The 25,681-nt window shown below is 31.6% G+C and overlaps 1 protein-coding gene across 1 annotated transcript in view; it reads left to right on the forward strand.

The window, feature by feature from the left end:
• LOC148624951 (neuroglobin-like) overlaps window positions 1–25,681 on the forward strand; it is a 33,965-nt gene that overhangs the window by 1,458 nt on the left and 6,826 nt on the right. The window lies entirely within an intron of this gene.

The following is a 25,681-nucleotide window of genomic DNA, read 5'->3' on the forward strand; positions in this document are numbered from 1 at the left end:
TTTAAGAGAAACTCATCTCAACAAAATCACGGTTATGAATCTTGCAGAAACCATTTTCAAAGAATTGATTGATTTGAACTGTCAGTGGATTTTAGATCCATAGAACGGCTGATCGGCAGATCATAGATCATATATAACCCACAAGTTTTGTAATAGCTCTCTATCTATGAAGAAATGTTATCCCTTACCTAGAACATACGGTTAATAAGATTTTTAACAATCTGCTCTTAATTATTGACAATAAATTAAAACCGTTGAGAAGTAAAAGTATATGATTACGGCTATATTAACAACTTCGCTATAATTGCATTACGCAGCATCATAAGATTGTTTTGGGAACATTTTAACAGATGTCTCTCCTTTTCCGCCTTTTCTGAATTAACCTTTACATCCCTTTTCAAAAGTAATATACGAATTTGCTTTACGATATTTTCAGAGCTGATTGTTTCTAGTTTTGTTTGTTCGCTTAAAATTAAAACAAGATTTTTTGGTTTTCTATGTTTGTTGCTTTATACTTGTTATTTGAGAAATAAAGCAGTTTTTAATATGACTAATTCTAGATAAGGCCAATATTATCTTAATGTAATGACAACAAATGTTTTGATATATCGGAAACAGTTGTCAGCTGCATACGAGAAAGACATTCTACGTGTTTACCATCATGAACGCACCTATCCCTATCGGTCAAAATTTGTTTTAGTTATTGTATTCATATCACGAAGTTAGCCAATTACATCTTAATTCAACAATATTATACATTGACAATAATGGCTTATGAAGATGTAGTATTATAAACAGAACATGATTACTTCACTTATCTACCACATTGCATTTCGAGCACTTTAACACGAAAAGCTACATAAATATTACCGAACAACTATTTTAATTGCATTTTGACAAGAAACAAATTCGTTTAGGGGAATGTTTCCCTGATGTGTCGGTTTGGGAGGATTTGTTACTACAGTACAACCTTAACAGCAACAAAGCACTATTGCTATCTCCAACAAACGTAACATTGGTAACAGAAATGACCAAATCTTTTCAATCTAGTGTCAGGTAAAAGTCGTAGTTGGATTCAAAGGATCACGGTCAGGTAACTCGGGCCCCCATTGGATATTGAAAAAAAATGTTTTAATAATTTTGTATGTCAATACATAAACAATAATAGTATCAAATAAATTCAATACATAATCATGCGAATTCTTTATATGATAAAGGAAGTGAATTTAATTCCTTTTTTTCACTTTTTGAAAGAAAAAATACTCCCTCGCTCAGGTCTTTAGGAAAAACCTGAATCTTGCAGTTCTGATTTCTAGTGTCTTGGATATTAATATGTTTTTAGTCAATATTGGGCATTGTTTATCTGTATTTTAAAACTCTTTAATATGGGAAATACATATTACTTTAGTTCTTTGCAATTACAAATTTTGAAATTCATTGTGCAGTGTGTGTGATTCATTAGCTGCTTGAAATTCAAAGTTAAGGTTGATCATACCTATTAATTCTAGTAGATAAATTTTCTGTTTATTTCTGGAAGATGATCTTGAATGAACAAACTTCAGGATTTTAATATAAATAACTTAGGTCACCGAACTTGATTTCAAGATAATCGGGCCTTGATAAAGGAAAGTTTTACACGGATTCTGTGGGAAATTTCACTATTTTGCAAACTATAAAAAAAAGTGGTTGATTGAATTTCTTAATTTTCAATGACAATCTTTCATATTTCAAAAAGAAAATTGAGGGTCAGCGAACATTTCTATAGAATATTTTCCGCCAATTGTCTTCCCTTAAAATGGCTAAATGGAATTAATGTTTCATACATTTTTTCAGGTATTTTTAAAAAACATGTTTTAAACATTATTTTAAACATTATTAGTTCACTGAAAATGTCATTGTCTGTATGTTTTTAAGATGACAGAAAAGAATGCTCATTGTAATAGGTATGATCTACCTTAACTTAGAGTTATAATCTTTAAACAATTCTTATAATACTTGTTTCCATCAATAAACTGAGAAGAAATGAGACCATTTTTGACGAAGTATACTGTAAGTGGGGGTAACACAAATTTCTGGGTAAATTTCCCTTTCTTCTTTATATAAAATAATTCTTCTAGAATTAGCTGTGAATACATTTGTATATAAACTATACCCAAATTACAATAATGTCATAATTACATGTGACATCAAACATATTCAGATTTAGAGTTTAGCTCAAATAGATGGTAGAATTTTTCTTTTCAAAACTTCGTCAAGTAAACTGACAGAAATCTTTTTTACTAAAGCTATGATATGACTTATTCCATAACGCATGTATGCAGTAATTACAATGGTCATAATGATTATAGCCTGTGATAATATGGTATAATTTACATAGCATGTTGTTAGCGCACTTAACTACCGCATTGACTGCACGAGAGATTCGGCATGAAATTCCCATAAACATTGTAAAACAAAGTATTTTAATTACGTTTTGACAAGATACAAATACTGAACAAATATTTGTTTTACAAGTATTTTAACTTGAACACTTCCAAATTGTAAAACAAATTGGTTTATGTTACTGTTCAAAATGAATTGTTTACGAAACAGGAAAGAACATGGTTTGTTACCAAACAGGAAATAAATATTTTCACATTTGTAAGTAGATGAGCGTGATTCTTAATGGTACTAGAAATTTAATGGTTACTGTTGGAAGTCATTTAATATTTGTGTAATACAATTGCCAGGAAATACCATAACAGATGGTTATTTATAGCATGTCTGTTTTATGTGATCTTCAAAACATAATCAACAGGAAAATCTTTTAGAAAATATTTTTTCTGCAATTTTGGAGTTTATATATTTTTCTCGAGTAAACGCTGAGTTGATACAAATATTTAAACATTATAAATTTGAAAAAAAGACATCTTCAACACCAACTTCTTTGATGGTCCGTTTTAACTCAAATAATTCTATTATTTTGTACACGAGATATTCCAAATCCTGTACTAGTCATTCACGATGGTCTCGTAATAATTTATATACTCAATAAACAAAACAGAATACAGCAAGACAGAACACAACACAATAAAACACAACAAATCAAACATGCACAACAAATCAAAAACAATAACAAGAATTCCAACTAGTTGCTGCTTCTACACAATAGACGTGGATTGTAGATTTGGATAAAATTATTTTGGGTGCAATCTGAAATTCCTTGAATAATGTTGCAAGCCCCTTTAGTGCAAAATTGGCTTATATAGGCTGTTTGTTTTGTACTGTCATTAAACAAGAGCACACATAAACAATATTGTTTCTCTAAACACATCTGTTAAAAAGGTCATGTTGCTACAAGATTAAAGTCATCGCTACAAAAGTTTTATAGTCGAATCTTGAACACGTGGATTCGTATGATTTATCCATCTGCACCATGAGAACTGATTTGTGTACCATGTCATAGTTTTTCCCTTCCCATTTCGTCTACCCCTGACGTGACATTTTATGAGCAATTCGGTGGATGTTTCTAGAAAAGCAAAGGACGCTCACCCTTCAGGTGCACTTGGTCCATGCTCCCAGTTTTTAGTGGAACCTGGGTTGCTCATTTAATTTTGTATCTTTGTGCACGTTATTTTGATTATTTTATGCTCTTTGTTGTGTGTTTCTATTTTCCGTGTCCCCGTGCAGGTCCGGGTGTTTAAAAGAATAGGCATGCAGCAGCGCTAAGCTTGTCGTAAAAGGCGACTAAAAAGTGCTCAGAAACCTAGCCGGGGGTTAGGCGCTCTGCCCACAGAGCAACTGGGATGTGTGTCCCAGGTGGTGGAATGGGGTACCCCTGGCGTGTTACATGCTGGGGTTGTCAGGCTATAATACGGAAAACCTGACCACAAACCATAGTGGTGCACCGTGTTGGGAAAGATGCCACGTTCCTCGCACGTTAAAGAACCCTGCTGTGGTATTCGATAGGAGTAGGAACCTTTGTGCTCCGCCACAGGAGGCTAAATTGCCCGACCTTACCCATCCCCCTTTTTCCAGTGGCAGTCAAAATTTGTCGACCCTATTATCCTTGTGACCCATCCTGTTTTTTCATTTCATGTTCATTTTATCATCCATTTCATGTTCATTGTCTGAATATAGCTGAAATATTGCTGCTCGGGCGTTAAACCCCAACAAACAAAACAAACTATTTTCCGTGTCCACTCGTTACCCTTGGATTATGTTCTTTCTGACTACCCTTGGAATCCTGAATCTATTTCCTTTTCGAATTGAATGAAATATCTGCAGAAGACCTTTAAACAACAACTATTCAATAGATCAATTGACGGCTTCTTTTAATGCATCAGTAGTTGCAAAATACCCTATTCATCATCACGTCACAGTTTTGCCAGAATCGTAGATAAATTTGGCATGAACTTTTTACTTCACGTTGTTTTGACATGATGTGGCAGTACGTCAATATTGACAAAAGAAATCCTGTTAATCTTTGCTATTCTGAACATGCTTATTTCAATCCTTTTTGACTATGGATAATTAAAATGAACAAATTCAAGAAAGTTTTCCCTCTATTATCTATGTTTTAAAATTTGCACATCCGTCCTAAGCAAACAAGAAAATTTGTGACGTAGTGAGAACGGTTTGAGAATTATTATATTGGCAGATTTTACATATTTTATACCAAGGCCAAGAAATATTCTATACGTCGATTTCTTCAGTTATTTGCTTCATACCTATTGTTTTTAAAAGCTTAAAATATCCAATACTAGTGATGTGATTAAATTAAAAAAAAAACCTGTTATCTACTTACAAAAACTTTTCAAACACTGAATCATTTAGAACAATATGTCCGGAATCGATTTAGCCCTGGTAAAAATGCTCCCCTAATCAGCCTCTGGTAAAAATGCTCCCCCACTTCAGCGAAAGTTAGTTTCTTCTTAAGATTTTTTTTCAAAGAAATTCTTTATTGGAGCAGCGCAGAACACCCCTTTCCCATTCATAGCAAACCTATTTTTAAAGGAACTGTCAATGAAAATACAAAGACTATACAGGAACTTTTGAACTGATGGTACCGTGTTATAAGTTGACGTTTATAAATTTAGCTTTGTTAGAACTAATAGGTTATGATTTCCTGATTTGATTTTCATATATATTATACTCCATGTGGAGTAAATGATGCAACAAATATCACTTCAATTATCAATTTTCAGGCGTATGTCTAACTAGTTTTGCACTCGTTTTTTTTGAGAAATATGAAAATATGGTTTAACTACATACCAAGTCAATTTGGTAATGTCTAAAAGGCAGTCTAGATTTGTTTGCAGAAATCTCTTATAAATAGATGCGTACATTTAAAGAAACCATAAACAGATTTTTTTATAAATCGCCTAGGTTAAATGACTTAATTTAACAATTGATTCATAATAGCATGGAACATTGAAAATAAAAGAAAGGAAATAAGCGTCAATTTAGAAATTTTCATTCAACTAGTGCCTTAATCAGCAATATGGTAACAATATTTTCCATTCTGCTTATCTGGATCTGCATAGAAAGGAACATAATTTTCATTTGTTTTCAATTCGTTGAATTTAAAAAAAACTTAATTTAGTGTACAGATATTTCATTTGTACAGAGTTACATAAGGTCTTCAATTTTGAGTGTTCAAATACTAACGCAAAATTTGAAGTAAATTATTATCTTGCTGCTGATCTTGGATCGGTGTCTACATCAACATTTTCCCTGTTATAATAAGGAAGATAAACTTATTTTTTAAATAACAAATTGTATCAGTAGACCTTGGCATTCAAACAATAAGTCCTATCAATAAAATTGCACCAGAATCCAGTCACCTTTGCAAACTTATAACCACTTCCTGATACATATCACCACTTCATGATAATGCTTATTGGCACTACTACGAAGAACTTATGAATGAGCACTTCTCAATTAAACCCAGTGTTTCAGATGTTTTGTGCAAATCTGTATGAATGAGGTTGGGTTGAGTACTTAATGTGGCAGAGTCTTCGAAATAACAAATATACCATCTGCACAAGAGATTGGTCTGAGGAAATATCCAAAATTAGACGTTGATAGAACCAACAAAAACTGGAATAGAAACATCTATCTATATTTACCATAGAACATATGACACATCCCATTGCACGTTAAATATTGGAAACAATAAAAAAACGACCAGTTATATTTCAACCTATATTTAATATTAAACTCATTCTTTTTTTCACTAACAGAAATGTTTCATTGCCTTATTGTTCCAAACGTTTTCCCTTTCCCAAATTACCAGTTGATTTTTTTTAATGCAAATAAAATGCAAATAGTTTCGTTTTGACATATTAGTACTTCTAAATGTAAACCATTTTAGAGTGGACGCAATTCAGATATCACTTAAAATCAAATTTGATATCAAGTTATCGTCAATAACTGGACAATGCTTCACAGTAATTACAATTTACCTAATGGAGTTTACATGTCGGAAACATGGAATTAAGTAGAATATAAATTTCATTATAGTTAAACAAATGTATCTAAAGTAGACAGTATTTGGAGTTCAATACAAGATATTGAAGGCATATCAGACATCGAGGTTTTCAATAATGTCGACCAATGCATATGTTAGCTGTTATCGTTTTTTTCTTAGTGTATAGGTACTCGTAATATCTCCTTTCTTTATATCATATTCGATTAAGGTCTGATATTAAAGGAACAACGGAACGCCTACAGTATTGCCATTAATAAAAGTCAATTGCAAAAGAGTGCGTTCGACAATTGGCTATGTTACCTACTGTATCAAGTGTCGACAATTATTTTAGGTACAACAGCATTTTTCGAACGCACAGTGTAACACTAAAAAACATTTGATTAAATACATTTCATGTCACAATATGGTACACAATTAGAATGTTGTTTGTATTTAGGTCCTTCGTTACACCCGATAATTTGATTTTACAATTAGAAAGGTTTGAGAACTATTCTTTGGCATGCACTTGTGAATGCGCACTTCTCAATTAAACCCAGTGTTTCAGATGTTTTGTGCCTTAGGCTTCATCTCATCATGTAATTCATTTTGTTTGTTTCCTTTTTTTGCCATGTTATGAACTTATAACCCGAAGTTACATGTTACGTATAGTACTCGCGTATAAAAAAAACATTTGGTATTTTCTCATTCCTTCATGGATTTGGCAAAGTACTGTGGATGAGTATGTAAATATTGTTGTAGGTAGTGCAAATCCCTCTATACCGTATTTTAAGAAGGAAATTGTATGGAGAAGAGGGGTTAATTGTCAGTTTTGTATCCATTTGGAAAACTAAAGTGGAATTCTACTAGTGAAATTATTAGAGAACTGTATAGAAATGTATGATAAAGATTTCACCTTCACTCGCAGAGTAAAATTAAAATGTTATTTTGATCAAACAAATGATACCTCGACGATACAAATGAAATTTTTAGTGCACAGTGATATACAAACAATTCTCCTAACGATTCAAACAATACGATACGCGTCATACTCTGGTGACATTTATAGTCTTTTAGTGATAACTTCATTTTTCCCTTTCAACAATGACGATAAACGATAACATGTTGTAAAGCTTTTTATTGCATGGGTATTTCATGTATGTAGGATGTTTTGTCTTGATATTTTTGATAAGTAGGCCCAGTGCATTGATGTACAAGTTTGTTTTAGAATATGGTATACGTGGCTTTTGATGGGTCTTACAAAAAGAGTTTTTGAATATTTAATTACAGACGTAGAGCATCAAATTGGTATCCTGTAAAAACTTTTGTTTCAAAATTATAGAGCAACTTATGATAATGATTATTAGTCTTTTTTCAAACAGACAAAAGGTGGATATTGTGGATATCGAAGACCCTCCATATTCACTTTTATTTCAAATTCAGAAGAAGTTACAGACCACAAAACCAGTCTAAGTTTTTCCTTCGGTTGTTGCGCTTATGAGATAAAAATTTTATATGTTGTGGACGAAATTGGCACTTTGCAAGATTATCGTGTTTTATTCGGTTGATTTCATTGGATGTATGGTTCTTTTAAAAGAATACAGATCTGTATGCTGTAAAGACTATATATTTTTTGAAAATATGGTTTATGAAAAAAAGAGGTATCATTTGTTGGATGAGTGTTTCTCCACTACGAATCGCCTCTACTATTGGCAGGGTTTTTAATTTTATATCGATCGATACTTACATATGCTGAATAGTTGATACACTTTTATAGTGTTTGGAAGTGGTCTTATTTAAAAACTGGTAGGCTGTGCAATTTCCAAAAGCCAAAAAAGGTTCATATTAAAATTATTTCAGTTTAATTGTTTTATGTCATATCTATATTTCATCACACAAAAAAAAATGATTTTTAGAAGTCTTATTAGGAAAAAAAATGTAATGTGAACTAAATGTAATAATTTAAAGTAAAATGATTCATTTTTTTTAATGGAGTCCAAGTTGCTCCTTTGCTTTTATTGCTTTGTATGCGTTAATTTTTGTCATGTTCATTTCTATACTATATATAGTATGTGCCTGTTTTCTCCGTCTGGTCTTTGTGCCTGGTTTTCATTCTTTTGATTTCCACCAGAATCTTGGTTTCTTTGATTACTCTTTAAGTAGACATCCTTTTAATGGGAAAAGAAACAGAATTTTTTTTTAACAAAATTAATTTTTACATTGTTAAAAAAAACCCATTTATTTCAAGTAATTAATATGCACATCTCTCAACATTTCATACGTTGTTGATAAACCTATTCTATCGTTTAATTTTGAGAGGAAAAGTAGTCAATGTTAAAAAAAATACTGGAATAAAAAGTACACTCTATTATATGATTAACACTCATTTTACATCCGTTTTCTGTTAACTTTATTTTTTTTTTGGAAGCATGAAACGTTTTACCATTTCACTCCAAGTAATAAAAGTGTTAAAATAATACGAATTTTTATTTCATTGTTTCGGCCAAACTACAAATTTAAATCCAATTGAAAAGGAGTATGAAATATGGCTGCTGCCATGGGTTTATTGACTGATTTTAAGGACCCTTCTCTACTATTGGAATTTTTTTTTGATCTGTCATAATGTTCGTATTCTATGCACGAGACATGACATAAATAAATTCATTGCTGTTTCTAGATGTTTCCCTAACGCTACAAAACATATGGTACTTGCTCCCAGCTGTTAGTTGAAGCTGGATTGCAATTTTACTTTTAGTCGATTCCTTTTGTTTCTATATGATTGTTCTTGCTTCATGATTTTCGAATTTCTGATTTTGCCTTTAATATGTTATTTTCGCTATGAGGTGGTAGATCCCCCAGTGTGGTTCAAAGGCTGGACCCACATATTTCTTGGAAAATTTGTTGATGTAGCAGATGATAGTCTTAAACACATCACATTTTTTCGGACTCCTTCAACAATTTCCGGATCCGCTCCCGTTCCCAGATAAATCTTTTATTGTTACTTCTTATTTACCCCCAATATGTAATCTACCAACGACTTCATAGTGGCTATAGGTTTTACACTATCTTTCAATATAATATCTTTACTATAAATCTTGATGATTAAGGTAAGAACTTTCAACGGAATAGCCATATCTATATCCCAAACATATGATCGATTTATGTTTTTTTTTCAACGAACTTTATAAATCAAATCTATTCTGGTGCTATTTGCTGTCAATTTCCGTCCGTTTAGAGCAAGCTGTCAAGGCCAAGCTGACCTGTCTATCAGTTTTTTAGTTGTTCTTTTGTGTAAACTATCTTTTCATGACAATATCGTTTTAATCATATTCATCAAGATCCATCCGTTGCGGATAGCGATAAAAAGTTATTAAAGCTATTTTGGTTATAATAATTTCTGTTAATGGTTATTTATTTCTTCTTTGTGTCTCTCTACACAGAAATATAGGGTGTAACAAACATTTAAATTGGAAAAATGATAGATAGAATGTCATTTTATAGTGCATTACTAATGGTAGTGAACAATAAGATATATTTTCTTGAGGTGCGGAGGGGATGTTAGGTCCTTGTTTGTCTAAAGGGGTATTTCTTGAAATGTTATTTTTGTACACAATTCTTACCGGAAAATATTCTGAAGACGTGTTTATTCAACATTGTTGGAACGAAAACGTGATTGACTGCATGTTATGTACTTCTTTAACAGCTTTTATCATTACATTTTGAACTGCCATTCTTTATTTAATGCAATCACAACCTGTCTATTTATTTTTAAGAAAATTTCCAATAATGGATATTTATTTTCTCAGAAGTGTCCGTTAACATACTTAAAATGTCAAGGTTTGGTATTTTAATTGCATATCTCATTATTTTGTTTACAAAACTGATGAAACTTTATTTTCAACAAAATTTCTTGGTTTTTGTGAATATTTTTTTATATGCCAATATATCTTGCGTAGGGAAATGAATATGACAACGTTTAAAGAAAGAGAGCAAAAATGTTGCCACATTGTACATAATAAAAAATTATCGCGAATCCTGAAAAGTAAGATATAATTCCAACCACTGTATTAATAACTCATGAGATAATATGAATCTAGAAAGTAAAAGGAAGACAGAACAACATATGCAATTGTTATAACATTAAAAGAAATAAAGGTACTTTAATAATTTGAAGTTAATATGATTTTAATATGGCGCCTTCATATCGTTAAACAGTATATGTCGGTACAGCTTTAGCACCTTTAGCACCTGCGCACTGTCTCTTTTCTGTCGCTGTCGGTTCGAGACAAAACACTCATTTAAAAACGTTTACTCGATGATTTAATGGCTGAGAGTTATCTAATTGAAATCGATTATATAAATACACACATTTAACACATACGATGACATAAATATACAAATTTAATCCAACTTCCATACGGGAACAGCCGTTATTTTGGCTACGCCGAGGGAAATTTCTGTCACAAAAATTACCGTATTACCGCTGTCGCTCGGTGTTAAATGATCGAATACAAATGCCGTACCCATGTTAAAATGAGTACAAATCTATCCCCTCCACGAATTAATTCTTAAATATAACGATAATATGGGGAACAATGAAAGAAGTAGGTTCGATAAGGCCCTATTTTGATCCCAGTATTCAACGTTTTTGAAAGATTTGTTTTGGTCTATACTAGTCAGTTAATTTGAAAGGATAATTGATGTAGTAAATATATCTCAGCCGATTTTGGCGATATCATGAATGTATTTTTACCTAATAGTGGTCAAAATTAACACATAGTGAAATCTTTAATTTTGTTACGTTTTTGCACATATTGTTGGATGTTTTTTCTTTGCTTAAAACGGGAGTGGCCGCATCCGTGATTATCCAAAATATTGACATATATGTTGTATCTTACAAAACTACATAATATATATAAAGATCAAGAATGAACACTCATGCGGCCACATTTGTTTTTTACAAAAACCGTCAAATATATGTTGAAATATTGAGATTTTATGGATTTTTCATCATTTAGACAATTTTGTTGGTGCTACAATGACGAGATGCTTTTTTGTTTTGGCCTAAATCTTATCGAACTAGCTGGTGTAAACACTTATGTGTACAAAAACGATAAAATCTTTATTTTGAACAATTTAAAATTTTGAGGCCAAAATTGGCCATATACGAACCTTCTCCTTTGTTCCGATAACACACAAATCATATCAGAATCTGTTTTACATTTTTTGTTTCAAATCAATTGTTTGTCTCTTAGATGCGTCACTTGAGATCTGAGGGCTTACCTATATTAAATGAACCTTAATATTTCCTGCTTAACTTTTAGAGAAATGCATGACTTCATGAACTCAAATAGGTAATAATTTACAAAAATTATACGGTTGAAAACATACCTGATGACTGATTTTTTTTGCCCTATTTCCATAATAGTATGATTTATTTGATATGTCATTTTTTTGGTCGCAGATATGACATTTTCAACTCTGTCATTCTGAAAATTGCGCTATCGCTACAAAAATGGATAGTCAATGCTCCGAATTATTGGGGGAGACAGGGTTGCCGTTTATTTCCAGTTGTTTCCATTGGTTTCCGTGTGTATTTTTGTTGTATTTTTCTGTCGTCGTTACTGTCCCTTGGCCTACGAGTGCCTGCTATTGCCTAAAAGGTGCAAGCACTGTATACGATTTAAGGTTTTGTATCTATTTGGGTTTGAGGGTTGGACCCCTTTTTGGTTGAAAAAATTTGTTGATTTTATGTTGTGCGGAAAATGAGTACGTGATAGCCATAAGTCAATGACTTTTTCTGGACCCTTTTCTAAAATTTATGTATCCCATCCTTCTATGTGCATTTCTAATTATCTTTCATTATTTATTCACTTTAACCAGATTTGAGTTTTTATCGGTGCTTTTCAAGTGTCGTCATGGTGGTTACAGCATTTACAATTTTTAAAAAAAAATATATCATTAACATAAATATTTACTTAACACAATGTTTTAAATATAAAAAAACAACTTTCCTTGGAATAGACATATCTACATCACGAACATTAACATCTGTTTTATATCAACGCACTTAAAAACCGAATCTATTTTGTTCTATTCACTCTCAATTTACATTCAGAGCAAGCTGTTAAGACCAAGCTGATCTCTCTATCAGTTTTTAGTTATTTTTTTTTATAAAGTATCTAACTATCTATCCATGACAATATTATTTTAATCATATTTATCAAGATTTGCCCTTTTCGAAAAGTAGTACGAATTTATTTAGCTGTTTTGGTTGTAATAAGTTATATTAAATGGTGTTGGTTTATTTCTCTTGTGTTTTAATACAGAAATATAGAGTGCAATGAACATGTCATTTCATAGTGCTTTACTATTGGTAGTAAAAGTATAATATTTTTTTTTATAGATGGCTGATTAAAGGGGTGGTAAAGGACGTTAGATCTCTTTTTCACCTTAAAACGAATAGTTTTTGCATTACATCTCGATTATGCCACAACTCTCCCTGAAACTATTCTGTAGATATGTATATTTTACATAGTGTTTGGAATGTATTTCAAATGAATACGTGATCGAAAATATCTCATGTTCTTTTTAACGTTGACCTTTATATATGTTCATTTCGCAGCATTTTTAAACTGCCTTGCTTTATTTAATGCAATCACAAACTGTCTCTTTAATTACTATGAAATTTTCCATAAAGTGATACTTATTTCGTCGACAGTGTCTTTAAACATACCAAAAATAGAACGGTTTGATATTTTAATAGCGTATCTCCACTGTTCTATTTACAAAATTGATGAATCTTTATGTGTTACATAATTTTCATGGTATTTGTGAATATTCTTGATCCGCAAATATCTCTGCATAGGAAAATGAATATGATCACACTTAAAGAAAAAAAACAGAGATTGTTTGCACAAAGTACGGAATGAAAAATATTGCGAATTGGGAAATTAAGAAAAAAAGGAAGGTACTGTCCAAAAGACTATGCGATGTTCTTAAAACACATAAATTTATATATAAGTCCAGAAATACAAAGAAAAAAAATAAAATATATGAAAACATTATAGCGCTAAAAGAAATCATGTTACATTAAAAACTTATCACAAGAAAAAAGAGGTGGAAAAAAATTTTTCACTTGAAAAATTCCTTGTAGGAAATTGAATATAAAATATTTAAAAAAAAAATGGAAACAAATATGTTCTACTTTAAATCGCTCATACTTTTTGTATACTTTTATGATGACTATCGTTACATAATGCCATTTGATCAAACCAATTTAAATACTCTATCCTTGTAAGAACCAGACACTGTGTATGATTGAAATAACCCACCACCTTAACAGTGCTATTTGACTAACTATATAATCAACATCATGAAATTTGTCATATAAATTTGGTTCTACTCCATTATAATTTCATTGTTATGTACTGCAATTTTGAACATTTCTAGGGCAGAATACTCTGCCTCCTTAGTCGTCCGCAATATGGAGTTTGAACGGTGGTCATTTTAAAAAGACGATACTTCTTTGGGTAAAAGTAAATAAATCGTTTGAGTATTTTTTTTTCCATGCATGTTTCATGACATGATTTTTTTCAAAATGTTTGGCAGAACTGATCTTTTATATTTGTCAATTCTACGATTGCTTGCCGTAGCTTTTTGAGACTTCCTGTATCGTCAGATCTGTCGGGGAATGTCATGCTTTTGATAATTTTTTTTCTGTAGACTTCCCTAATATCATCAACATTTTTTTCTATTTTAGAACTTCGTACAAAGCATTTACTTCATTGGGCTTCATTTGACGAGTCTTTCTACTGTTTCTAAATGACATTATCACACTAAAACTTAATGTTGCGTCTTATAATATACAGTCAAATATAAGAACAATGTTACTTATAACTGTAACAACACAATTTTTTATCATTTTTTTCGTACAAGAAACCTACAGATGATTAGGTTTAGTAAATATGAGTTTCAGACAATGCTCATTCTGATTTTATTTACATTTCATCATTCGACATTATTGTACATGTATATAGTATTCCCTGTTCTACAAACATTTTGTCGCGGTATTAAAAAGTTTACAAAAATCTAATTAATTTACCTTAAATAGTGAAAAGATAAATATAAATACTGTAAGTAAAAGTCACTAAGGATACCCACACAACCCACATATTTTATGCTGACTTGGGTCACTGAAGCTTAAACATTTTAATGTTATGGTGAAAACCATTCAAAGGTTAATGTCATTTAGAAGTCATGAACGTAACCGACACGTTGTCTTATAGTGATTCACCCATATAACGAATACGGAAAGACTACATCAAAATATAATTTAAAAAAAAACAGCAATGCACCTCGAACTAGTACAAAGCTTGAAAGTTTTACCTACATCGATACATATAACGTTCGAGTTGTTTAACATATTATATAGCATCAACTGCAACCTCCATGATCTTTGAAAGCATAACACATTTCTTTTGTAAACATTCATTAGGAATTTGCGTTTTTATTAAGTATTTTTGCGCATAAAAGTTTTGGTAAAAAGAAAATGGAGGCGAAATAATTCACAAAATATTTTTTTGCTGTTGCTTTTAAAATGTTTTAATCCCCTGAATATAGTTAAAAACTCAGTGGATTGTTTTAGGTGCATCACTTTATGGGAAATGATTGGTTAAGTTTAGACCATAGCGACACTATAAAAAAGGAAGTAAAAATGATATAACATTCTCCGTTAATGTTTTTATAATGATTTCTATTAAAATTAAGGGGTGGGCTAACATTAAAACACAACAGTTTTACAAAAACAAAAATTCAGAATAAATGTATATTTAGACGAGCAGTAAAAAATCGTATGTTTCTTTATTGGTATTCTGGGTTTTTTCCACAGAGATATGTTCGGGACCACATACATAAATACCAACCAAATACCAATACTGCAAATTCGCATGCTGTACATGTGTTTTAAAGGGTAGCATCTCAACATCAACATTAGAACAAAATACATAGAAAGATCAAGATAAAAAAATAAATTAGTAAATACAAAGTACACAAGAAGTATTCAAATCCATTAATTTCGAAATATGAAGCCATACCCAGACCCGAGATGGTCTACCATGTACAATACAAGGGATAACATCATGTGAATACTGTGAGTTTCGGTATGTAATCTATGATATGATTCAAGTTAGTTAAGTCTGACTTCTGGGATGGTGAATTCCATATGGAACCGTTGATACCGTTGGTCCAATAGCACTGACATTGACTAAACGGTTTCTAAATACGAAAATACCAAGACTTATATAAGCACTGCAATTTCGTTTTGTACACGTGTTTAAAGACTGCTAAAAAAAACACAATAGCTGCATGTTGAATTATATGAATAGCAGTTTTGATTACCTGGTTTTGATATTATTAGTTAAACCCGAGAGAGGATTTGTAACAAAAAGTTACAGTATAGAAATATTCTTATTCACGAAGCATGATATTGTTTACTTGACAGCATTTTTAAAATGTGCTGATAATAACCAAAGAATAGAATATTCATAACGATTTCTAAATCCAGTTTAGCACAAAAAAATCCATTTAGTTTGAAAGCGATAACAAGTACAATTTTTTTGGAGATAACAAAGTGCATTCTGTTATTAACAATATCAACTGTTTTTACATATATCGGACAAACAACTAACAATGCTTAAAACATTTTTTGTTTTCTTTTTTGGAAATACCAATTGATATGACTCAGTAACATTATGTAATTTCAGGTGAAAAAAACTTCTTTCATCGGTAATATGACAGCACGTTTGTCATTGTTAAAGAAATTATTTCAGTTATTATTACTAATAATAATGTGACTGGAATATAAAAGTTAAACTAGACCTTCTTAAAAGAACCCATACTTTTCTCTAGTCCTGTCTTTTAATCTTTGTGTATTCAAATCTGGTTTACACCGGTTGAACTTGTTTTGCTTTTGTGTGTTTTAGTTTTGAAAAAAAATGTAGATATTTCGTACGAATTCAAACCTCTGATTCACATTATTTGCAAATAAATTAATTTGAGATAAATTCTGTAATCTGATTGGGTAAAATAATTTTGTTATATCTCAATGGATAAAAAAATATTGACACGCCCCTATTCAGTTAAATTCAGAGCTACTTTTCTCATGTTTAAAGATAAAAATATGTTTTAAAATTAATTTATAAGAATTGGCTATAATAAAAATTTTGTCTATTGAAAAATAACAAATTTTTCATGTGCATATTTTGTTTATTGCACTAATTTTTCAATAGAGAACATTTTTATTATTGCCAATTCTTAATAAAAATAAAAAAGTAAGCAGAAAGTGCAAAGAAAGACAATTAGATAACACTTAAAATTCCTAAAAATAAATGCAAATCAGTTTTTGTTTTTGTTTTTTTTTATTATTACTTAATGTTTTTAATATTGTTTGTTTGTTTATTCTTTCCTCGTTTGGTTTATCTGATTTTTGTAGTCGCCTCCTTGATATTTTGATAAAACATCTGTATTTGTGTTGAAGGCAGGGGACATTGAAATGCTCTCATATTCTAATTGCCCTTACTATAATCAAAAGTAGGCTTTCGTTGTTTGTAATAGACTAATGCAACTAAAACCAGCTAACTCACGCTTGTCCTTGAGAACTAAATGTAGCTACGAAATATAATGGGAGATACATACCACTAATTGTACAAAACGTTATTCTTTCCATTCAATTGCTTAAACAGTTGACAAGTCATGCAACTCTACATCCTGACGTTATATAACAAATAGTCTGTGGTGGATCATATGATAAAATCATAGTTAATTTGAGAATTTCATGATAATGGGGACATGTCTACTAAGGATTGTTTTGTTTTGTCTAAAGTTGCTGTGTATTGAAATTTTCGCGTGACATAAAAAGAATACATCCTCATATATCCTAATTGTAACATCGTAAAAATAAAATGAAAAATACAAATTAACGGATATTAATAGTTTAATAGTTACAAGGCGATTTTCAGGTTTTGCTGGTTTAGTTTGTCCATCTGTTTATTCTGCACATAACTTCGAGAAAAAAGTTATTCCAATACCAAATTCGTTTTGAATTCCACATTCCTTTCCAAAATGCGTTATGTTAAAGAAAGTTCAGATTATTAAAATGCTCTTCTACAATTTTCACAAGGATAATTCAACATAATATTGTTCTTAACATATCTCCAATGATCATATCCCATTTTGTCATATTCCAAACAAGCACATGAAGTTCGCAAGAAAAAGAAGATTTAGGTTTCTTTTTTCTTTTTAATTTTTTTAGTTTATTTTTTTTTAATAACTTGAGTTTTGATTGTTATATCAAAGATTTAATTCAATCCTTAGATATTTTTTTTTCAAACTTTTTCACTTATAGCTTATTCAAATATCATTAGTTGCATTATCGTTGACATTTTGATGTTTTTTCTGGTAAAAAATATATATTATCAAAGATGATAATCTGTAAATCAATTTAAATTGAAATACCTTTCCATTTTCGAAAGCGTTTTATTTGACATTTACATTGTAGGGCTGTATCTACATTGATGTAAATGCCTCATAAAAATATTAGCAATTTTTTTATGGACCAGAGGATCAATAATCGAGTAATTAAGGGAACCAAGGTTATAGCGGTAATCAAAAGAATGTAATCCAGGGAAAAAGACCAGACATGGAATACAGACATACACAACAAAGAACATAAAGTAACTAAAATAGTTAAATAGTTAATATAATTCATTATATCCAATATATGAATAACGTAATAATAAATCGTTTTTTTTTTTTTTGCTTTTTTTTTTCACCGTCTCATTTTGATGTTTAAAATCAATAAGGGTGATTGACAGGTAATTATATATCCAACTTCATTGCGGGACATCAAGCACCTTCTTTTTCACGTGCAGCCAGGGATCATTGCGGAAGAACATAAGTGTCAAATCCCATGACAGTCATTAGATCATAACGGTCGTGGTAACAGCTTTTAAAACATACATAAATGTCTCTGAAATAATGGTTGAAAAACGGATCTTTGAAGAGAAAGTTCGCAGAATCAGATGGTAACCATTATAATATATATTCTTCATATTTCATTTCGTGTAATTCCTGACTTGGAACAGGCACAAAATATGAAGTTGAACTAGTTTTGCTGGATGCTGATACTTTTACCAAACCGATGTGAAATAATCATACATATACTTTGTAAGAGTAATCAAGGGAACCAAGGTTATAGCGGTAATCAAAAGAATGTAATCCAGGGACAAAGACCAGACATGGAAAACAGACATACACAACAAAGAACATAAAGTACTAAAATCATACATACAAAGTAACAAAAGCAAATGAGCAACTCGGACTCCACTAAAAACTGGGAGCATGGACCGGTAGGGTAAGCGTCTTCTGCTCTTCTAGAAACACCCGCCGAGTTGTTCATAAAAAGTCATGTCCGGAGTAGACAAACAAGGAAAGGAAAAATATGATCCGTTGAATAAATCCTCTATCTCAAGTTTTAAAAAACACGTCCACCACACTGGACAAATATGTTGTCGATTAATAACTCCAGCATTTTGTAAACATCTTCCTCTGTATATTTGTCAACTATCCGTTTAAGATGGTGATGTCCCCTTGTCATATGGTGTTTACATATCACAAATGGTTTGATTTGCTCGTATTTGTAACAATGTTTCGGATTTTAACTTAAGAAATCTTAGTTAACTATCGTCCTTGAATTGACCAGGATGTCAATGTGAATAGAGTTTATGTTTAATACATAAGGAACATCTCAAATCATTTTCGCCTTCTCTGCAGAATTAAAATTGTATTAGAAACAGTCAGGCAATTTTTTTTTTATAGAATTTTACATAAAATGAATGCAACTTTCTCATATCTTGGGGATGCTATGCCTTAAAATTCTTCTAGATACACATGTTTGTCTGTGGTCAGAGAGAAATTAGTGGTGACATTGACGCCATATTTGTTGAAAGGTAATGATGAACATTAACGAAAAGAATCTTTCTCTAATTTTGCTTTCAATTTTCATACCGCTTGACGGGTGTGGAAAAAAATGTTCTCATCAATAGTGACTTTTTTGTTCTCAGAATTCGAGTGGCTTGGAAATCTTGAAACGTCTCGATTGCCATTGTAGTTATATTTCTGTTAAATGATATAATTTTGGTGCTTTCTTACCTTAAGTAAGAATTATGAAGGGACTCGGGAATATTTGAAGTGAAAAAACTTTGAAATCGTCTGGTTTCTTTTGTTTGGAATGTTTGCGTTTGTGTGACGTCAACATGTTTCCTACGAATCGGAATCATAACGTTTCGCGCACTTTTCATTTTTGGGTATTTTCAAGTTTTAAGGCATTAGAGAAATAGAATCCACACTCAAAGCTTGTTGATTATGAATTTCTCACATCTCGTAAAATAAATTTGATAGTTTGAATAGTTCGGCAAGCCTCGCGATCACAACTATAAAATTTATTTCACTGGATTTGAGAAATTCCATAATCAACTCATGATCGTTGTATCGTTCTATATTTATATCACCGAGAAATTACTACATCGAAGTATTCGATATCACAAGCTCGTAAAACAGTCACATTTTTTAACCGATACAAGGAACTCGTTCTCAATTTTATACAGATGTATATTTTAAGGGTTAATACATGCGGATATCTCTCAACCTCTGTTTAACGGTAATATTCTACACAAAGCACTGACAGCTCGATATTCACCCAATAAGCTAACTAAACCGCTGAATAGGCTCATCCGTATGGGATATAGTTATCATATTGTTGTCAAATCGTTAAGGGTAGCATTTTTGGTATTGACATGGATTCGTTCATAGGGTCTTTACACAAAAATTAAACACCATATTTAAAAGCAGTTTTTGGCGTCCTTATTGGATGACTTGTGATCTACCGTGGGGTTGATTTTACATACGATGGTGAGTTAACTTTTTGTAGGTTTAAACTAGTCTGGAGCTAGCATGTCAGTTGGCTGAGAGTGGTCCTGGGTTTGGACATTTGTGTAATTAATATTCAGTTTCTTTATTTCATTTTAACGGCGGATTTAGACCTTTTTGAACTGATTTTAAGGTGTGTTTAATTGTGTAATATTTTTTCCACAGTGGACAGATTTTAAAGGAGGAGGGTTGTGATCATGCCAAAGTACTTTAACCCAGCCGTTTATTTTGCGCCTCTCTTAGGTCCGGAATTTCTGGTTTTTGTATGTCTTGTTTTGTTTTCGCTTTTGGTTTATTTGTTATTTTACTTGAGAATATAGGGGCAACTCTTTCGCTGTACTTGTGTATAATGTTCTGAGGTCAGCTGCAGCCTGTCCTGTGGTGTGAAGATTTCCTTGTTGTTCACTGAGGACCAATGGGTGGCCTCCTCGAGATGAACAATCATAAAATTTCATTCGATTCGCTTCCGACTCTAGTTCACCGCATAATACATGTATTAACATTGTTTGATAAATCGAATCCAAACTTCTTTAAAAAATAACTTTGATTTACCAAGTTTTGACGCCATATTTTCTCCAATCGACCTGTCCGTGTATCTCATATCGTACGTGATGTTTTTTCAGATGTTCTTGATAAAACCAAGCAATCACTTTCAGATTCAGACAATTAAAGACCGGATCCATCCTGTACAAGCAATCCAAAAATGTGTTTTATCACCCTCTGATAATATTACGAAAGAAAGTGCTTCTATGGCATTGCTTCATCATTCATAATATAGGAAACCGAAATGAATCACTGATTCAGAACAAAATCGATTTCCTTTCTTCTTGACACAACGCCTAGGTATCGTTAAAAATATTCTCAGGTAAAAGGCCGTCGCAATCATCCCTCACGTAAATACAGTTTCAAAAGCGAAAATCTTGTTAATCCTTATCTGATATTTTTACCATACCGTCAATGCATTCAGTATTAAATTCCCAATTGATTTTTTGTTATGTATCTCCTGATCACCTCATACATGTACCCAATTTAACCCAAATTTTTGTTAAAAAGATCGTGGTGTTTCGGAGGTCAGATAGGGTTCTTGAAATGCCCAGAATCCAGGATTTTGCATAATTTACTCCAGGGAATCAGCACCCACAACTCCTACCGAATTTTTTTTTGCAAAGTCTAATTACTTCATCATAATATGAAACTAGTTCCCGCCCTAATTGTACTATCACTGCATTTGTTTATTTTTCTTTTCAAAAGGTGAAAATGAACTGTCAAAAATCATCAAATACAATTATCTGTCAATCGGTTGTTTTCAATACTATTTGACTATCTTGAAATTCCTTTACACATTACATGTTACCGGCCTTGAAATTTCAGAATGCTCCCATGATTTTCGAAAAAGTGTCAATGTTTCATTACGCATGAAATTCCATCGGGAATTAAAATCACATAGAATTCACATGAGAAACAAGGTTGATGAGTTTGTTTATGTAAATTGGACTTTTATCTTGACGGAACGGGAAGCAAAGGCATTTTCCATATCTCATCAACGCTTTCTTCGGAAAATAGGACAATCACGTGATTGCGAAATTTTTATAACTTTACTGATTTGGTGCAGTTATTTTGTTTGTTTCTTTCTTTTTGGAAAGTGTATTCAGTTCGGTCATTTTGTCATTACTCTCTACTCTCTATTCTACACTTGCCGTCTGCTATCTTTTCAATTAAAACACAAATGACGTGTTTCTATACCGCGATCATTTTCTCAGTGAAGTAAAATAATAATAGTAATTTAGTATAAACTGAAAATGCAATAGCGTCATATTGAAAGTAGCTGAGAAATATCATTTCGCCAATCAGGAAGATGTGCAAAATCTTGTATTCCTTTTGGAATGAACTGAAGTCCATTTTCTCGCGAGACATCAGCCTCCTAATGTCAGACATTTCCGAGCTTCCTTGTTGAATTCCATCAAGGAAACATTTCACCTATTTATTGTCTAAATTTAACAATTAAAGTCGTTTGTTATTGCGTGATTAATTTACATGAATGTCAAAGTAAATTTGCATAGTAGTATCTTGATTTTAAGTTTAAGGTAAATACACCTTAGCGTTAGGTACTTTTGGTATCACAATATATGAACGCATGATCGACTGTTTAACAAATGTACTGATAAATCATGCAGAATTGTATTGATGATAAGAAACCAAACTTTATTTTAGGGAGTTGATGTAGATATGCTACAAGGTCACAACTACACAACGTCTCAATTTGCAAAAGAATTGCAAAAAAATATATACTTTTTGCATGCCAGACCATATTTTTTCCAATTTAATGGAATAGTTTCACTTTGATAAACATTTAAAGAACAACATACGGAGGCTAAAGAGTCTGGATCGCTCATCTGGCTTAATTAGCCACGTTTCATTTTTTGCAAAAGCGGTTTGCAAAATGTTGTTTCTTGGATAAAACATTCCTTATGCTAACACCTAAGGAACAATTATATCAACTTTCATTGAATTCTATCTGGTAGTTTCACAGGAGAAATTTCAAAGTAATGAAATTATAAATAGCAAATAAAAACGTCCAGTAAAAAGCTTTTAATTACAACATGAATTCTCAAAAGTAATTTGACCACAGGCAGATGTAATCATGCTGAACACTTTTACCCCTATGTCAGTATTTGGTTTGACCTGACGGTTTTGGAGATGTATGCGAAAAAAACTTTATTTGGCCTATATGATCTATTTTAAATAACGGTGGCCATTATATTTTTGACGGCTCAAAAATCCAACATCGGTTCTAGGCAGAAAACCCTTAGGAGCATTTGTACCAAGGTTTGTTCTAATTGGTCTAGCAGTGTCAGGGGAGAAGATACATTAAAAATAGCAAAGAGGGCGATAATTCTAACATAGCTTGACAGATTTACACGAAAATGTAAGCACAAATAAATCTCAAGCTAAACATTTTTTACTTCAGAATATGGCTCGACCTTTCAGTTTTGGAGATATATTCGAAAAACGATTGTCTGATGCCTACGTTCATTTTTGTGATAGTTATTATGTTTTTCGATAAAAAAAATACCCACATCAGTTCTTCGCAGGCAAAATACCCTCTGGAACATTCATACAAAGTTTGGTTCTAATTCGTGTATTGGTATCAGATGAACAAAGTGTTAAAATATGTTAAGGTTGCACTATATAGATGCGGTTGAGGTGTCGTACATAAAGTTGCGGTTGAGGTTTCGTACACAAAGTTGACCCGGTGTAATTTTGTAAAACTTATAAAAATAAAGGTGAAACGTGGGGGAGTATTGACGGTGGGTAGTAGATTGTACATTCGTACATGGACAGTTGCAATACTTGTGAAGGTAAATACTTGCTTTAAGCTATCCTCTGCACCAACTGGCTGTTTTTTTTTCAAAAATGCTAAATTTCACACAAAATTTAAAACTTTTTCCATGATTGCTCTTTACATGTAAATACGCCTATCACAATAAGAATGTACTTTAAATTGCTTTCGCTAATTCTGAAGGCGATTTATCAGACAGGCGTTGAAAGGTATTGTTGTAATATTTTAAGTATCATATATACTGAGCATGATAATTTTTTACTGTTATAACCAATTGTTGGATAAAACGGTGACTTGCAATAGTTGCATCTTACCCGTAGAATGGTATATTGTTCCTGACAAATCTCACGATTTTTTTAATAGAACACGCAGTGCTTTCAATTTTTTAGATTGATAAAGTGTTAGATCAGTGGATGATAAGTTACAGTTATAACAAATTACTAACGGAAGTACATAAAGGTTGTAACTAGCTCTTTGAATGATAGATGTCTAAAAAGATATTAAGTTTGTATCAGCGAATAACATTTTTGGGAGAATATACCCACGAATAGATATTTATATCAAGCTAAGCCCCACTTTGTACTTTTCCTACTAGATGGTATAATCGGTCTTTTTAGTAGAAGTAAAATTTATTGTCTCCTTGGTGTTCATTTCCAGCTCAGATAAAATGGGAGCAGTGATCAGCTTGACAGTAAAGTTTGGTATTGGTTGACAAATTTATTCAATGAAGTGTAACAATGCCTAAAAATAACATCAAAGATAACAGAGTTAGCAATTAAGGCAAAATATCATTCTTCTTTTCATAAATAAAATCAACAGAATTTGTTCTTAAACGAAATAATGTCGCAAACGATTTTTAAGAGGTGAAATGCAGATTAAACAAACGTGACATAATGGACACCATATCACAAAACTTTGTTCGTATTTCGTTTCGATGAAAAATAAAAAAAAATGATTCTTTTTCGTTAACAAAATGTTCTTACCCAGATAGAGCTTTATGCTAAAAAGTTGAGAGAAAATCCTGGTAATCACTTCTTCATGGCCATTCAGTGTCACGCATTTAATTTACTTTCCATAAATGCAAAATAAAAATCCATTACAAATGTCACATCAGTCGCCTATTAAGAACAACCCCTCAGATACCTCAGGCACTCTTGTGTAAGTTTAATTATTTTGTATTTTAGCTCATACAGGGTTTTTAACATTGATATAACATAATGGTATACCACAAATTTACCTCATTTGAAAGTTATTTGACTAAACGATTTTTTTTCTTGAAAATTATTTCAATGTTTGGTTGACCTTTTGACAATTTTGTAAATGGAACTTTTAGTAATAAAAAGTTAGATTCAGTTGTATAGTAATACGTTTGTACATGAATCGTTATTATACCCATGATTATCAAACACGTGATCAATTAGTTAGTTACAAATCGAATGTTAATCTATAATTGGCTTTGTTAATCTAACAAAATGGTTTGGTTGATGATTTTGATAAGTAATTCCTGTTCGAAATGTTAGGTTAAAAATCACTTTGAAAATAAATTGATTTTGTGGATTAAATTAATTAAATCTTGGCTAGTTAAAAATCAAGCAAATGTGATAACCAATCACATATCAATAAAAATCGATGAAGTGTTTAACTCATGATAATCATACAAACTCTATACAGAGAGTTTGAACAATAAGTGATAAATTGACGGAGCTAATCAATCGATTTCCATTCGATTTGTGACTAATAAGTAATCAATGATTAGTTTGATCGATTAGTTTCTACTATGTCAAGATCATTTTCATACATACACAGAAACATATGCAAAACCTGAAGAAAATAGCTTAAATGTAATTTCAAATTCTCATATGTATAAGATACATTAATTCAAAAGATGTTCAACGCTTACTTGATAC

Source organism: Perna viridis, chromosome 2 (genome assembly GCF_037379345.1).
Source record: "Perna viridis isolate PV_CMFRI_1.1 ecotype Kerala chromosome 2, ASM3737934v1, whole genome shotgun sequence".
In the NCBI taxonomy this organism is placed as follows: domain Eukaryota; kingdom Metazoa; phylum Mollusca; class Bivalvia; order Mytilida; family Mytilidae; genus Perna; species Perna viridis.